The sequence below is a fragment of the Trichosurus vulpecula genome, chromosome 7 (genome assembly GCF_011100635.1).
Source record: "Trichosurus vulpecula isolate mTriVul1 chromosome 7, mTriVul1.pri, whole genome shotgun sequence".
Lineage (NCBI taxonomy): Eukaryota > Metazoa > Chordata > Mammalia > Diprotodontia > Phalangeridae > Trichosurus > Trichosurus vulpecula.
Genome location: NC_050579.1, coordinates 174,954,048 through 174,963,765, shown reverse-complemented (window position 1 = coordinate 174,963,765; position 9,718 = coordinate 174,954,048). Strand labels below are relative to the sequence as shown.

The following is a 9,718-nucleotide window of genomic DNA, read 5'->3' as shown; positions in this document are numbered from 1 at the left end:
TCTCTGGGTAGATAAATCACTTTATGACACCCAAAGTGCTCAAAGTCTTCAGCATTTGTTCCCTGTTTTCCATTCAAATGTAATACCCAATCTAAGTTTGCCTATACTTCTGAGGTAGAGATGGGGGTATTTTTCCTACTGTTGTTTCACTACCTCAATTCTTTTTCTGATCTCTACTTTCCTAACACATATAAATTCAACTGAGAGATCGCTATGGGCCAAACAGACTATTAGGTGGAGCAGTGAAAAGACCTAGGACTTGGAGACTTGAGTTCAAATTTGACCTCAGACATTTACTAGCTGTGTGACCCTTGGCAAGTCACTTAACACCTAATTGCCTCAGATTCCTGGACTGTAAAATGGGCATAATAATAGCACCTATCTCCCAGGATTGTTGTGAGGATCCAATGAGATAGTATTTGTAAAGTTTCTTAGCACAGTGCCTGGCAAATAGTAGATACTTAACAAATGCTTTCCTTCCTAACAAACAATCATCTTGGGAGGCTGTGCCCTTATTCCGAAGATGCTTCCATTAGTCAAAACAATTTTTGAATGAATCAGTCAAGCATCTATTAAGCAGCTATTATTTTCTTAGTACTCTTCTGGGCAGGAAGTACACAAATAAAAAAGCTGAAACAATCCCTATTCTTAAAAAGTTTATAGTCTATCGGAATATCTCTTTTGGATTGGATTGGATTTGTATCAATGGCTCATAATTAAAATCAGTGTGATTAAATCAAGAGTTTCTAACTTCTCTAGGATGCTTATTAAATTAAACATTAAATTACTTATTAGATATGGAATTATTATTTTAGCTATACTGTATTCCCTTTGAAGGTTTAAAGATTCATATACACTAGCTTCAGTGGTATTGTCTATAAAAAGCGAAAAAGAGGAATCAGGTAGACATATGATTTGTATACCTATCTAACAGATGTGTCATTACTTTTTATGGTTATCTGTTCCTGCACTAAATTGGAAGCCCATGTTCTGTTGTGTGAGGCATAATAAGCAAATGAGAGGTGGAAAGTAACAAGGCTGATTTGATTTTTATATCTGCTCGGTGATATTAGTTCCAAAATTTTATAGTCACATTCTTATTAGCTTGCTGGTAGACTAATTGATGCTTTAAAAGTACATGGTCATTGAATGGTTCCTATAATTCACACACACACACACACACACACACACAAATGAGAAGCCTTTCATCAAACAATTGTTTATAATTGTTCTGTAACAATTGGGATGAAATAAAAAGTGAAGACTTTGCTATAAATATGTGTGATGACAGAATGACAAAATGCACAGAATATCATTTAATGCAAATCCCCACATGGAAGAGGCTGCAGATCTTGTTTTCAGGAGAGTTGTGATGAAAATAATGGAATTGTCTTGTAAAGAATATGGAATAGACATAGACATTCTGTCACTGGCTCCATTTAGCTAACCATGTGGTAAATAAAATGTTCTTTTATTGGATGAAGAGATATTTGAAAAAGCATTAGTCAGCTTCTGCCCCTCTTTTGGTGGATCACTGTCTTTTCTGATGAAGCCCTATGTGGAATAATGATGGAAGGAGAGGGGCCAAGAGTCCTCTCACTCTGAGGCCTACATATGGTCCAATGAATATGGACCTCATTTTTTGCCTATCCCAGTGTTTTGTGGAATTTTTTTCTATTTTAAGCGGAGATTAGTTTGCAGTGTCTTTGTTCATTTCAGAAGGTCGGGTCAGAGCGAGCGCTGGGAGCCTCAGCATCTGGAATGAAATCCATGCTGAGTTTTGCAGTCAGTCCAGCATCAATGCCCTAACTAGTAAGGAGCAATTTTCAGTATCTAGTCCAGTGGCATCTGAAATGGAGACTTCTTGGCAGTGATGTTACATTTGGACGTGAACTTGATAGAAGATGCTTTATTTCAACTCTTTGGTCTATTCCATCCACAAGAGGAGTGACCAGGAATACTGGGAACTGGTTTCACCACTACAGTCCTTATAGGAAGAGGAAGAACTGAATCCACCCTGGTCCAAGGGAAGGTCATGAATAGCTATAGCTGAAGTCTCTACAGCACTGGCCTCAGAATAATCATCTTTGGTCTTCATCCTCACACATAGACAGAGATCAAGGAGTTTGGGGAAGAGAATCATTGAAAAAAATATTTCTATGTACATATTACATATTTATAACACACAAATTAATGAGTGCTGTGACCTACAACCCAGAGTCCAAGCAGAGGAAAAGAGCAGGCCTGGAGGAAAGGTACCAGTAGGTCTCTCTATGGCCTTCTTCATAAATTACTCATCACCCCGCAAATAGTGCCAATCCAGAACTCTTAGAAAAGAGGGTCTTTGGCTCCCATTTGACAACCAGGATCCCAGCTTAGAAAGACCTCTTGTTTTCCAGTCAGCAGCAGCACGGCTTCAGTCCATTCAGAGGGTTTGTAATTCCAAAAGGAAAGAGAAGATAGAGGGGACCAAGGTCTCCATATCCCATGACAACTGTTGACAACAACCCATGTTTCCATTTCATTTATTTTTCAAACCCAAACACTCCACTGGGCCATATCCACTGGCTTCCATTCACCAACAGTGCCCCCTGAAGGGAAATGGAAGGCTGGGGTCCAGGAATGTCTGAATAAGTCTCTGTTGCAGGGGGCAAGTTCATTGCTCACCCAAGTTCCTAGATCTATCTCTTGCTCTGCTCCAGCTTAAAATACTTCCTCCTCCTTCCAACTGCTTGAGTCCTTGACGAATTTATAGACTAGTCTCTGGCCATTGACCTGCTCCAAGATCTTTCATTTGAAGTAGTACCTTATGACATTGCAGAGTTTCTCACAGGTCATGATATTATTTTTCTTCTTCTCACCCTACAGTTGGGCCACAGCATCAGATCAAGGAAACTTGAAGATCCCCTCATGCTGCTTCTCCCATTTCATGACACCCTTGTTGAGTTCCAGATGGATGACGATATCCTATATAAAATTCCATAGGTGAGTGCCTCTTGGAATACATTTGTTCTTCTTGCCCTCTAGATACTCTCAGGCCATCTTGCTCAGCTTCTGGGGCTGTCCTTGTTTCCTCTTTCCATATTTCAGGTCTTCTTTCTTTATAGTCAGAGAAGTTGTCACTGAAAAAAGAGAAGAATTTGTTGTCTATGAGATCTAAATCCATGTCACTCCCACCAGAGTGTGAGTGGGGCCTTTCAGAGGTTCCAGTCCCTGAAGTGTACACAACCGAGCTGCTTGGGAGAAGGAGCCCCTCTGCCCCATAGTTTTCTAGGTGATAGGGACTGGCCAACCTTGAGTCATTCAAGAAATCCTGGTTGAAGGGACCGCTGTGATCAAAGGTGATCAAGCTCCCCCCTTCCCCCCCGCCCTTCCCCCATGATATCCTGAGCGGTGAGACCTTACTTCTCCAGGAGCTCAATGATCCAGCTTAGCTCATCAGATGTGCCAGATGCTGAGCCCTCTAGGGGCATCTGAGGATTTCTCAGGGTCAGCACCAAGCCATCACTACCCAAGGTGCTTGATGAGGTCATAGCTGGATCTTCTGTCTGGTACATGACACTGATATATTTTTTCAAAACGTTGCTGATCTCATAGGATACAGCCATGAGGTTCTCTCCTGGAGGGAAAGCCAGGACATGGAGGATGCAGGGTAGCCAGCAGCAGTGCCTAATCCAGGCAGCTAATTAACTAACGGTATTTAAAACTATGTTAGGGCCGAACCCACTCTCTAGGGACCTAAGCGGTATAAGGGAAAGTGTGCCCCTGAGGCATTGGGGACAATGTTTGTACAATTGTTATTGATCCACCTTCAAAGTAAATATTCCTTAGTAAGAAGCTCATTGGTGTTAAGTGGTTAAATGAAACTGAATTGCTAGCACTCAGAATGGCTAAGGGGGATAGTGGGAGGAGGGAGGGACACTACCAGTTGGAAGAATTCAACCAGTGGGGACTTGAGCTGATAGCATTAGAGAAGAAATATCTCCAATCTCTCATTGTATCCTCAACCTTGAGGGGGAGATAAAATGGGCCTGGCTCTTGAAAAGCAAATTCAGACGTGAATTGTGTCTTGCTACACGAAGGCGATCCATCTTTAATGAATAAAAACACTTAAAGAAAATAAATCAAGGAACAGCATACTTTAAATCTGAAAACAGTCTTTCAAATACTGGAAACAGTGTTAGACAACCAAACATAGGAACAAAATGATTATGCTAAGCTCTTTGCTCTGTCCTACTATAAATCCCTTTGTAAGGATCCAGTCATGCTCATTTCTGTGATTTTTTTTGAGCAATATTTTCTTCACATGCAAAGCTTCTCCTGGTGCTCTTTTCCATGAAAGAAAAAGATTGCTAATAGAAAACAGGAAAAAGAACTTATAAGAATAAAATAAAGGGGCCCATGACATAAGAGCAAGGCATCTATGCTGCATACTCTTTCTATATATGGACTCTGATCATTGCTAAATGGAAAATGAGAAGGCCAGAATGTTTTTAAAGAAGATTATATGTCTTTCATTATTGCTTTCAGTATGTTTTACATAATATGGAAGAAATCACTAACTACTTGAAGTGCTCAGTCCTTTTTTAGGAGGGCTCTCCAGGGTTAACTTTACAGCTCTTACTATTTCTTCCACAAAGCACACTCTTTAGATCAATGGAGAGTTCAGCAATAAATCTTTTTATCAGAGGATTGTGGTGATATCCAAAAATTTAAATAATCTAAGTTTGAAGTAGGGATATTTTATCTGGGTTTGGCATTTTCAGATGTCCCTTTAAATATTATGGGAAAGTTTGTTAAAGTCAATGGGTTCAAACAGACATGAATGAAAATGAAAATTCTATCTCTGACACACAGTAACAGTGTGACCATTAGCAGGTCTCTTAACCTCAGCGCTCCCCACCACATACACTGTTAACTCTACAAGACTGTAACTTATGGAGGAGTTGATGATCTATATTGGTGGAAAGGTAGAGGATGTTTCTGCAATAGGAATCTCAAAGCAGTGAAAGCATGGGAGGGAGGGAGAAAGGGAGGGAGGGAAGGAAGGAAGGAAAGAAGGAAGGAAGGAAGGAAGAAAAGAAGGAAGGAAGGAAGGAAGGAAGGAAGGAAGGAAGGAAGGAAGGAAGGAAGGAAGGAAGGAAAGAAGGAAGGAAGGAAGGAAAGAAGGAAGGAAGGAAGGAAGGAAGGAAGGAAGGAAGGAAGGAAGGAAGGAAGGAAGGAAGGAAAAGGGAAGGAGGGAAGAGAAAAGTAGAGAAGAAGAAGAAGAAGAAGAAGAAGAAGAAGAAGAAGAAGAAGAAGAAGAAGAAGAAGAAGAAGAAGAAGGAAGAGGAGGAGGAGGAGGAGGAGGAGGAGGAGGAGGTTATTTGATATACTTCAAAAGAAATCTTAATCTCTTTTCCATACTTGAAAATTCTGAAAAGAAGAAAAAAAAGCAAGTAAAATCTACCTATCTCATTTGTTCCAAAGCCACATCTTTCTTAAGGCATCATCTCAGAATAATATGAACTCTATAAGAGAATTGCTATTGCACCAAATTCTATTTGTGCATATAGTAATCTTTGTTAGGAGGGGATAATCTTGCAAGTATACCCAGGTTGCCACAGTCAAGGGTATTCAGGAGCACGTGAACATCTAAGGAGGAGCGTGTATTCTAATATCACTCCAATCAACTTCTTCTGAATCATATGCTTTATGTTATTATGGAATATAAACAGCTCCCTAATTATAAGGGGTCTGATCAAATATTTGCATTTTTATGCCACCTAAAATTTTACTTGTGGAGACCAAATGACTAATTATAAGCATAAACAAAGTTGGCTTGAATGTAAGGGGGTGAAAGAATGTGATGTATTTGTTCTATTGTTATGCTTTGTCAACCAAGTGGTGACATGAACTTACACTGAAAACATAAGAGCTTGTGCGCCAAAACAGAGATGCCAATGTGATCTAAGCTAATGGTGCAGACATGGATTAACAGTGAATGGCTCTCTGCTTTCCAAATGAGTAAGGCGACTTTCCAATTCACCAGAAAGGAGCATGGCCCAACATTACAGCAATCATGCATCCATCTGTGAATTTCAGTTGCTGTGGGTGAGAACATTGCTACCACTCTGTAGATGTAAGCCAGAGTTATAGAGAACTGCATGCTGATTTCTCTGTGTGATATTAGATGAAGGACCACAGATGAGACTATTATTTTGAGAGTGTGATACCAGTGATAGGTATTCTAAGGTATTACATCATCCATATATGCAAAGTCACAAAAGTAATGAATGACTTTCCAAGAATGCAATATGGTCATGGTTACCCGCTAGGTTCTTTCAATTTATGTGAGAGAAAAGAAACATTTCTGGACTGATGATTGAGGATATTCTTTTATACATTTTCCACCTATTATTTGTTATCTCTATATACATATTAACTCATGACAAGAAGGCTTGTAAAACCAAAAGACCTTTGTTTATGTTTTGGGGACTTATTATTTTCCTTGGCATAATCCTCCACTCCAAAAGCTAGAAAAATCTTGCCATTGATCACTAATCTGACCTGATACTAACTACTCACTGATAAAATTCAAAATTTACGGTCTATCAGAGGAAATGACAAATCAACAAATACCACAACTTCTATAACTAATCAATTATGGTGACCTAATGTTCAAAAGGTATTTGTCTGATCATTCCCCAGTTTCAAATAACTGCTGAGAATCATGTCTTCCCTGAGTTCCCTGTGAACTATCTCTACAAGGTCTACCGCTTCAATCCAGGAATTCTGCTGAATTGCTCCCACTTCCCAGGTGTTAATAGGCCTTGTGTATTACCAGCGAGAGGCATGGGGGTTTCTTCCCACAACATTACTATTTTTTTTAGAAGAGGGTGCTTTCCTTGCTATAGTTAAGATGGTCCACTTGGACACCACTTTGGGTTCTCTACTGGATAGTATCACAAATTCTTTTTGTTTTGTTTTCCTTTAGCAGGAATTGACTTAAAGGACATCTAATACAGGGGGATGAGGTCCAGAAAATTAAAGTGACTTTTCAAAGAGGACACAGATAGTAAGCAACAAAACCCGGATTTGAATTTAAGTTTTGCTAAGTTTCTCATAGGTGACAATGGACTCATTCATATACACATATACATGAACAGAAATAAAGTTCTAACACCTGGCCATTTCTTTAATATTCATTTGCTTATAGGTTGTTGGTAGATCCCTCAAGCATTTTGAAAAAGTGGAAGGGGGAAGGGCTCAGCAGAGAATTGATCAGGCCATTACTGATCAATCAATTTTCCTCAGCCTAATTAATGAAATCATGGATGATAACAGGCAAATCACAAAGGCAACAAAGTACAAAAAAGAGTTTTCATATTTTTTGTATCTTTATGAAATAAGAAGAAATTCTCATTAAAGAATTATCATTGGTCTTTTAGGAGCCCTTTTAGGATATTTCTTGGGGTTTCTGTGGGAGAACTTGACTTCTCTGTGACCTTTCATGTCACTTTCTTAAGTGGAAGTCTAAATACAGGGTGTCCCTCAAGTCTGGACACATAGGAAATCTCATTAACATCTCATTGACCATTTCACCAAAGACTCTGTGTTGTTCAGCAACTTCTTTTTCTGGGGTATGCTAAAAGAGAAGGTGTACTCAATGAAAGTCACAGCTGCAACACACTCGATTGAATGCATAAAGAGTGAATGTGCTAGAATTGATGGCAATGTGGAGTTATTGCATCAAGTTCACGTGAATCTTGTGCGCATCAAGCTTTGCATCACAAATGATGGAAATCATATTGAAGATTTTATTTGTTAATATTCCAATTAAATAAAATGTTGTTGAAAATTTCATTCATTTCATTTCTTGAAAATATGCATTTTTGCCTATGTGTCCAGACTTTTTGAACACCCTGTAGTGTGCTTATGTAAAAACCTACCTCAATGTATGGGCAGGTATACTATAGACCTACCAGATGCTGAATCCAACCCTTACTCTAAACATCATTCTGTTTTTTTAATGCAGAAGAATTCCTGTAGCTTCAGTAGGAATGGGTCAGATTTATACCCACTTAGCAGGTTGCATCTTGCCATAAAGGAACTGTTACTCTGTGGGCTATAATGTACTACTGGGTCAATTGCATGGCCAACTTCCCAGAGAGCTGACAGGTTGGAGGATCTCTGATCCTTCTATTTATGAAAGTAAGAAAATAAGAAAACTTTGGTTATCTATCTTTCTAACATAATTGTGACCTTGTCAATCTGCCTTTTGAGTTACTTTTTTTTAACTTTTCCCAATGACATGTTTTTCATGCAGCTCTTGCTAAGGATTACTATTTTCCTTAAATTATAATTTGATAATTTGCTGTTCTCAGGTTCCTGGGAGCTGCATTATTGTTTTTACTTTCATGAATAGTAGAAGGATCAGAGATCAATGTAGAAGTGCACACTCAATGGACCCTAGTCCAACCCAAGAATACTCCTCATAACTTCTATTCCATATTGATCTAGCACCAACAGACCTCTGAATGGAAATAATGGCAAGGACGTTCAGATGAATATTTCCACGATAGGTTTTTTTAAATTATGTTAAAGCAATGTGAAGAGTGATGGCTCTTTTTCAGCCAATCGTTTTGTGCTTCATAAATATAAAATAATGAGAAATTCTTACAACACATAGCCATTTTTCATATCTATTATTGTTTATCTCATATCTACTGTTGTTTGTCTCAATATCTACTGTTTGCCACTGAGGCAGTGATATTTCAAGATAACCCTGAGATCATAGGATCATAGATTTAGAGCCAAAAGGGATCTTAGAGGCCATCAATTCTAACCCCCTCATTGTACAGGTGAGGAAACTGAGGCAGAGAGGGTCACACAGATAGTAAAGGTCTGAAAGCAGGATTCAAACCCAAGTCTTAATGACTCAAAATTTATCATTCTATCCACTGCATCACCAAGCTGCCCACATTGTAACCCATATATGAGGAAAATGGACAAAATATCAGTGTTTTTAAATGTTTCCATTTGAAACCACTTCTATATAATAGTATCCCCAAAAACCATTGAAGTAAATTTGTGACATGGTAATAGGAAATGAGAAAGTTCTTGAATTTAAAAAATAGATTTAATCAAGGAACATTCCTATCAAAACATTTGTTTTGACTACAGATTCATAAATATTTAATGGAAGGCATATTTTAAATCCAGTTGGTTGATGCCTATTTTTATTAGTAGATTAAGAAAATCTCTTCTGACTAGCCAATAACTGACAACTATGAATAGCTCTATGAAATAGATAAACTTGTGAATTTCCAACAAACAACAAAACTACTAAAGATACAGTCTGTAGATTGTTCTAAATAAGAATAAAGTCCATCAAATGCTCAACAGTTCTTCAGCATTTTCTTTTCCTATTTCCAATTCCTTCCTCCTTCTTAAGCCCCAGGGACAGGATGTTAAAGGCATACAGAGACAAAGTGTTCATTTTTTAAAAAATTAGTATTAACTTATTTTTTCTTTCCTCAGGTTTGCCTCCAAGACCTGTGGGTACTAGCTTAGCACTCTGCTTAATTTTTGACACATAGTCTTGAAATACTTAGCTTTAAAAATCCCTGTTCTAAGACCAGGGGATTAAATTTCTACTTAAAAATCAAAGCTCACAAAAATTTAGTTAATAATTTAGTTCAAATATTTTCTAATTTGGAATTTTCTCTTTCTGAAT

At 38.3% G+C, this 9,718-nt stretch overlaps 1 pseudogene; it reads right to left on the bottom strand.

Annotated features, from left to right (window-relative positions):
- Positions 1-2,703: 2,703 nt before the first annotated feature.
- Positions 2,704-3,608, bottom strand: LOC118857711 (annotated as a pseudogene).
- Positions 3,609-9,718: the final 6,110 nt, after the last annotated feature.